Source organism: Megalopta genalis, unplaced genomic scaffold, assembly GCF_051020955.1.
Source record: "Megalopta genalis isolate 19385.01 unplaced genomic scaffold, iyMegGena1_principal scaffold0034, whole genome shotgun sequence".
Classification (NCBI taxonomy): Eukaryota; Metazoa; Arthropoda; class Insecta; order Hymenoptera; family Halictidae; genus Megalopta; species Megalopta genalis.
This window is the reverse complement of record NW_027476103.1, coordinates 274,406-281,663: the sequence shown is the minus strand read 5'-3', so window position 1 is coordinate 281,663 and position 7,258 is coordinate 274,406.

The following is a 7,258-nucleotide window of genomic DNA, read 5'->3' as shown; positions in this document are numbered from 1 at the left end:
AAGTAGAAGGCGTAGCTTCAAATCCGTGCGGAACAAATGGTTATGATTCAAAAAATTGTGATATAAGCTATATAGATTCAACTGCAGGCGAAACAAACGAGATAGCTTCAAATCCATGCAAAACAAATGATTAAGCTTCAAAACAATGCGAAGTAGAAGGCTTAGCTTCAAATCCATGCGAAACACACGATTTAGCTTCAAATCAATGCGATGTAGAAGGTTTAGATTCAAATCCATGCGAAACAAATGATTGTGCTTCAAACGCTTGGGGTATAGGTGATATAGCTTCAACTGCATGTGAAACAAACGAGTTACCTTCAAATCAAAGCGAAACACATGATTTAGCTTCAAATCAATGCGATGTAGAAGGTTTAGCTTCAAATCCATGCGAAACAAATGATTTAGCTTCAAATCAGTGCGAAGTAGTAGGCTCATATTCAAATCAATGCGATTCAAATGGTTCATCTTCAAATACTTGTGAAAGACATGATTTTGCTTCAACTGCATGCGAAACACACGAGTTAGCTTCAAATCCATGCGAAACACATGATTTAGGTTCAAATCAATGCGATGTAGAAGGTTTAGCTTCAAATCCATGCAAAACACGTGATTTAGCTTCAAATCAGTGCGAAGTAGTAGGCTCATATTCAAATCAATGCGATTCAAATGGTTCATCTTCAAATACTTGTGAAAGACATGATTTTGCTTCAACTGCATGCGAAACAAACGAGTTAGCTTCAAATCCATGCGAAACACATGATTTAGGTTCAAATCAATGCGATGTAGAAGGTTTAGCTTCAAATCCATGCAAAACACGTGATTTAGCTTCCTATTAATGCGAAGTAGAAGGCTTAGCTTCAAATCTATGCGAAACAAATGGTTTAGCTTCAAATACTTGTGATATAGGTTATTTAGATTTAACTGCATGCGCAACGAACGAGTTAGCTTCAAATCCATGCGAAACACATGATTTAGCTGCAAATCAATGCGATGTAGAAGGATTAGCTTCAAATCCATGCTATCTAGAAGGTTTAGCTTCAAATCCATGCGAAACAAATGATTTAGCTTCAAATCAATGCGAAGTAGAAGGCTTAGCTTCAAATCCATGCGAAACAAATCGTTTAGCTACAAATATTTGTGATATACATTATTTAGCTACTACTGCCTGCGAAATAAACGAGTTAGCTTCAAATCCATGCGAAACACATGATTTAGCTTCAAATCAATGCGATGTAGAAGGTTTAGCTTCATATCCAAGCGAAACACATATGATTTAGCTTCAAATACTTGCGATATAAATGAAGTAACTTCAAATTCTGAGGATACAATCAAGTTAGCTTCAAATCCATGCAAAACACATGATTAAGCTTCAAATCCATGGGCAACACATGATTTAGGTTCATTGTCATGTTAAACACATGACTTAGCTTCACATACATTGGAAACAAATGGTTTAGCTTCTAATAGTTGATATATAAAAGATATAGCTCCAACTGCATGCGAAACAAACGAGTTAGCTTCAAATCCATGCGAAAGACATGATTCAGCATCAAATCAGTGTGATGTAGAAAGCTTAGCATCAAATCCCATGCGAATCAAATGGTGTAGATTCAAATACTTGTGATATACATGATTTAGCTTCAACTGGATGCCACACAAACGAGTTAGCTTCAAATCCATGCGAAACACATAAATTCAGATGCAAATCAATGCGATGTAGAAGGTTTAGCTTCAAATCCATGCCAAACACATGATTTAGCTTCAAATCCATGGGATGTAGAAGGTTTAGCTTCAAGTCCATGAGAAACAAATGATTTAGCTTCAGATACTTGCGATATAGCTTCAAAATCTGGAGGAACAAACGAGGTAGCTTCAACTCCATGCGAAACAAATGATTTAGTTTCAAATCAATGCGAAGTAGAGGGATTAGCTTCAAATCCATGCGAAACACATATGATTTAGCTTCAAATACTTGCGATATAAATGAAGTAACTTCAAATGCTGAGGATACAATCAAGTTAGCTTCAAATCCATGCAAAACACATGATTAAGCTTCAAATCCATGGGCAACACATGATTTAGGTTCATTGTCATGGTAAACACATGATTTAGCTTCACATACATGCGGAACAAATGGTTTATATTCAAATACTTGTGATATACATGATTTACCTTTAACTGCATGCGACACATACGAGTTAGCTTCAAATCCATGCGAAACACATGATTCAGATTCAACTCAATTCGATGTAGAAGGTTCAGCTTCAAATCCATGCGACACATATGATTTAGCTTGAAATACTTGCGATATAAGTGATATAGCTTCAAAAGCAGGGGAAACAAACGAGGTAGCTTCAGTTCTATGCGAAACAAATGATTTAGCTTCAAATCAATGCGAAGTAGAAGGCTTAGCTTCAAATCCATGCGAATCAAATGGTTTAGCTTCTAATACTTCTCATATACATGATATAGCTCCAACTGCATATGAAACAAACGTGTTAGCTTCAAATCCAAGCGAAACAGATGATTTAGCTTCAAATCAATGCGAAGTAGAAGGCGTAGCTTCAAATCCGTGCGGAACAAATGGTTATGCTTCAAAAAATTGTGATATAAGCGATATAGATTCAACTGCAGGCGAAACAAACGAGATAGCTTCAAATCCATGCAAAACAAATGATTAAGCTTCAAAACAATGCGAAGTAGAAGGCTTAGCATCAAATCCATGCGAAACACACGATTTAGCTTCAAATCAATGCGATGTAGAAGGTTTAGATTCAAATCCATGCGAAACAAATGATTGTGCTTCAAACGCTTGGGGTATAGGTGATATAGCTTCAACTGCATGTGAAACAAACGAGTTACCTTCAAATCAAAGCGAAACACATGATTTAGCTTCAAATCAATGCGATGTAGAAGGTTTAACTTCAAATCCATGCGAAACAAATGATTTAGCTTCAAATCAGTGCGAAGTAGTAGGCTCATATTCAAATCAATGCGATTCAAATGGTTCATCTTCAAATACTTGTGAAAGACATGATTTTGCTTCAACTGCATGCGAAACAAACGAGTTAGCTTCAAATCCATGCGAAACACATGATTTAGGTTCAAATCAATGCGATGTAGAAGGTTTAGCTTCAAATCCATGCAAAACACGTGATTTAGCTTCCTATTAATGCGAAGTAGAAGGCTTAGCTTCAAATCTATGCGAAACAAATGGTTTAGCTTCAAATACTTGTGATATACGTTATTTAGATTTAACTGCATGCGCAACGAACGAGTTAGCTTCAAATCCATGCGAAAAACATGATTTAGCTGCAAATCAATGCGATGTAGAAGGATTAGCTTCAAATCCATGCTATCTAGAAGGTTTAGCTTCAAATCCATGCGAAACAAATGATTTAGCTTCAAATCAATGCGAAGTAGAAGGCTTAGCTTCAAATCCATGCGAAACAAATCGTTTAGCTACAAATATTTGTGATATACATTATTTAGCTACTACTGCCTGCGAAATAAACGAGTTAGCTTCAAATCCATGCGAAACACATGATTTAGCTTCAACTCAATTCGATGTAGAAGGTTCAGCTTCAAATCCATGCGACACATATGATTTAGCTTGAAATACTTGCGATATAAGTGATATAGCTTCAAAAGCAGGGGAAACAAACGAGGTAGCTTCAGTTCTATGCGAAACAAATGATTTAGCTTCAAATCCAAGCGAAACACATATGATTTAGCTTCAAATACTTGCGATATAAATGAAGTAACTTCAAATGCAGAGGATACAATCAAGTTAGCTTCAAAACCATGCAAAACACATGATCAAGCTTCAAATCCATGGGCAACAAGTGATTTAGGTTCATTGTCATTGTAAACACATGATTTAGCTTCACATAAATGCGAAACAAATGGTTTAGCTTCAAATACTTGTCATATACATGATATAGCTTCAACTGCATGCGAAACAAACGAGTTACGTTCTAATCCACGCGAAACACATGATTTAGCCTCAAATCAATGCGAAGTAGAAGGCTTAGCTTCAAATCCATGCGAAACAATTGGTTTAGCTACAAACACTTGGGATATAGGCGGTATAGCTCCAACTGCATGCGAAACAAACGAGTTACCTTCAAATCCACGCGAAATACATGAGTTAGCTTCAAATCCATGCGACACATATGATTTAGCTTCAAATACTTGCGATATAAGTGATATAGCTTCAAAAGCAGGAGGAACAAACGAGGTAGCTTCAGTTCTATGCGAAACAAATGATTTAGCTTCAAATCAATGCGAAGTAGAAGGCTTAGCTTCAAATCCATGCGAAACACGTGCTTTAGCTTCCTATTAATGCGAAGTAGATGGCTTAGATTCAAATCCACGCGAAACACATGAATTGGTTCAAATGAATGCGATGTAGAAGGTTTAGCTTCAAATCCAAGCGAAACACATGATTTAGCTTCAAATACTTGCGATATAAGTGATATAGATTCAAATACAGGCGAAACGAACGAGTTAGCTTCAAATCCATGCGAAACACGTGATTCATTTGCAAATCAATGCGATGTAGAAGGTTCAGCTTCAAATCCATGCAAAACGCGTGATTTAGCTTCCAATTAATGCGAAGTAGAAGGCTTAGCTTCAAATCCATGCGAAACAAATGATTTAGCTACAAATACTTGTGATATACATTATTTAGCTACAACTGCATGCGAAACAAACGAGTTACCTTCAAATCCACGCGAAACACATGATTTAGCTTCAAATTAATGCGATGTAGAAGGTTTAGCTTCAAATCTAAGCGAAACACGTGCTTTAGCTTCCTATTAATGCGAAGTAGAAGGCTTAGATTCTAATCCATGCGAAACACATGATTTAGCATCAAATACTTGTGATATACGTTATTTAGATTTAACTGCATGCGCAACGAACGAGTTAGCTTCAAATCCATGCGAAACACATGATTTAGCTGCAAATCAATGAAATGTAGAAGGTTTAGCTTCAAATCCATGCGATGTAGAAGGTTTAGCTTCAAATCCATGCGAAACAAGTGATTTAGATCCAAATCAATGCGAAGTAGAAAGCTTAGTTTCAAATCCATGCGAAACAAATGGTTTAGCTACAAATACTTGTGATATAAGTGATATAGCTTCAAAAACAGGAGGAACAAACGAGGTAGCTGCAATTCTATGCGAAACAAATGATATAGCTTCAAATCAATGCGAAGTAGAAGGCTTAGCTTCAAATCCATGCGAAACAAATGGTTTAGCTACAAATACTTGTGATATACATTATTTAGCTACAACTGCATGCGAAACAAACTAGTTAGCTTCAAATCCATGCGAAATACATGATTTAGCTTCAAATCAATGCGATGTAGAAGGTTTAGCTTCAAATCCATGCGAAACAAATGATTGAGCTTCAAACACTTGGGATATAGGTGGTATAGCTTCAACTGCGTGCGACACAAACGAGTTACATTCAAATCCATGCGAAGCGAATGATTTAGCTTCAAATACTTGCAGTATAAATGGTAGAGCTTCAAATGCAGGCGAAACAAGCGAGATATCTTCGAGTCCAAGCGAAACACATGATTTAGCTTCAAATCAATGCGATGTAGAAGGTTCAGCTTCTAATCCATGCGAAACAAATGATTTAGCTTCAAATCAATGCGAAGTAGAAGGCTTATCTTCAAATCCATCCGAATCAAATGGTTTAGCTACAAATATTTGTGATATACATTATTTAGCTACAACTGCATGCGAAACAAACGAGTTAGCCTCAAATCCATGCGAAACACATGATTTAGCTGCAAATCATTGCGATGTAGAAGGTTTAGCTTCAAATCCATGCGAAACGAATGATTTTGCTTCAAATCAATGCGAAGTAGAAGGCTTAGCTTCAAATCCATGCGAAACAAATCGTTTAGCTACAAATATTTGTGATATACATTATTTAGCTACTACTGCCTGCGAAATAAACGAGTTAGCTTCAAATCCATGCGAAACACATAAATTCAGATGCAAATCAATGCGATGTAGAAGGTTTAGATTCAAATCCATGCCAAACACATGATTTAGCTTCAAATCCATGGGATGTAGAAGGTTTAGCTTCAAATCCATGAGAAACAAATGATTTAGCTTCAAATCAATGCGAAGTAGAGGGATTAGCTTCAAATCCATGCGAAACACATATGATTTAGCTTCAAATACTTGCGATATAAATGAAGTAACTTCAAATGCTGAGGATACAATCAAGTTAGCTTCAAATCCATGCAAAACACATGATTAAGCTTCAAATCCATGGGCAACACATGATTTAGGTTCATTGTCATGGTAAACACATGATTTAGCTTCACATACATGCGGAACAAATGGTTTATATTCAAATACTTGTGATATACATGATTTACCTTTAACTGCATGCGACACATACGAGTTAGCTTCAAATCCATGCGAAACACATGATTCAGATTCAACTCAATTCGATGTAGAAGGTTCAGCTTCAAATCCATGCGACACATATGATTTAGCTTGAAATACTTGCGATATAAGTGATATAGCTTCAAAAGCAGGGGAAACAAACGAGGTAGCTTCAGTTCTATGCGAAACAAATGATTTAGCTTCAAATCAATGCGAAGTAGAAGGCTTAGCTTCAAATCCATGCGAATCAAATGGTTTAGCTTCTAATACTTCTCATATACATGATATAGCTCCAACTGCATATGAAACAAACGTGTTAGCTTCAAATCCAAGCGAAACAGATGATTTAGCTTCAAATCAATGCGAAGTAGAAGGCGTAGCTTCAAATCCGTGCGGAACAAATGGTTATGATTCAAAAAATTGTGATATAAGCTATATAGATTCAACTGCAGGCGAAACAAACGAGATAGCTTCAAATCCATGCAAAACAAATGATTAAGCTTCAAAACAATGCGAAGTAGAAGGCTTAGCTTCAAATCCATGCGAAACACACGATTTAGCTTCAAATCAATGCGATGTAGAAGGTTTAGATTCAAATCCATGCGAAACAAATGATTGTGCTTCAAACGCTTGGGGTATAGGTGATATAGCTTCAACTGCATGTGAAACAAACGAGTTACCTTCAAATCAAAGCGAAACACATGATTTAGCTTCAAATCAATGCGATGTAGAAGGTTTAGCTTCAAATCCATGCGAAACAAATGATTTAGCTTCAAATCAGTGCGAAGTAGTAGGCTCATATTCAAATCAATGCGATTCAAATGGTTCATCTTCAAATACTT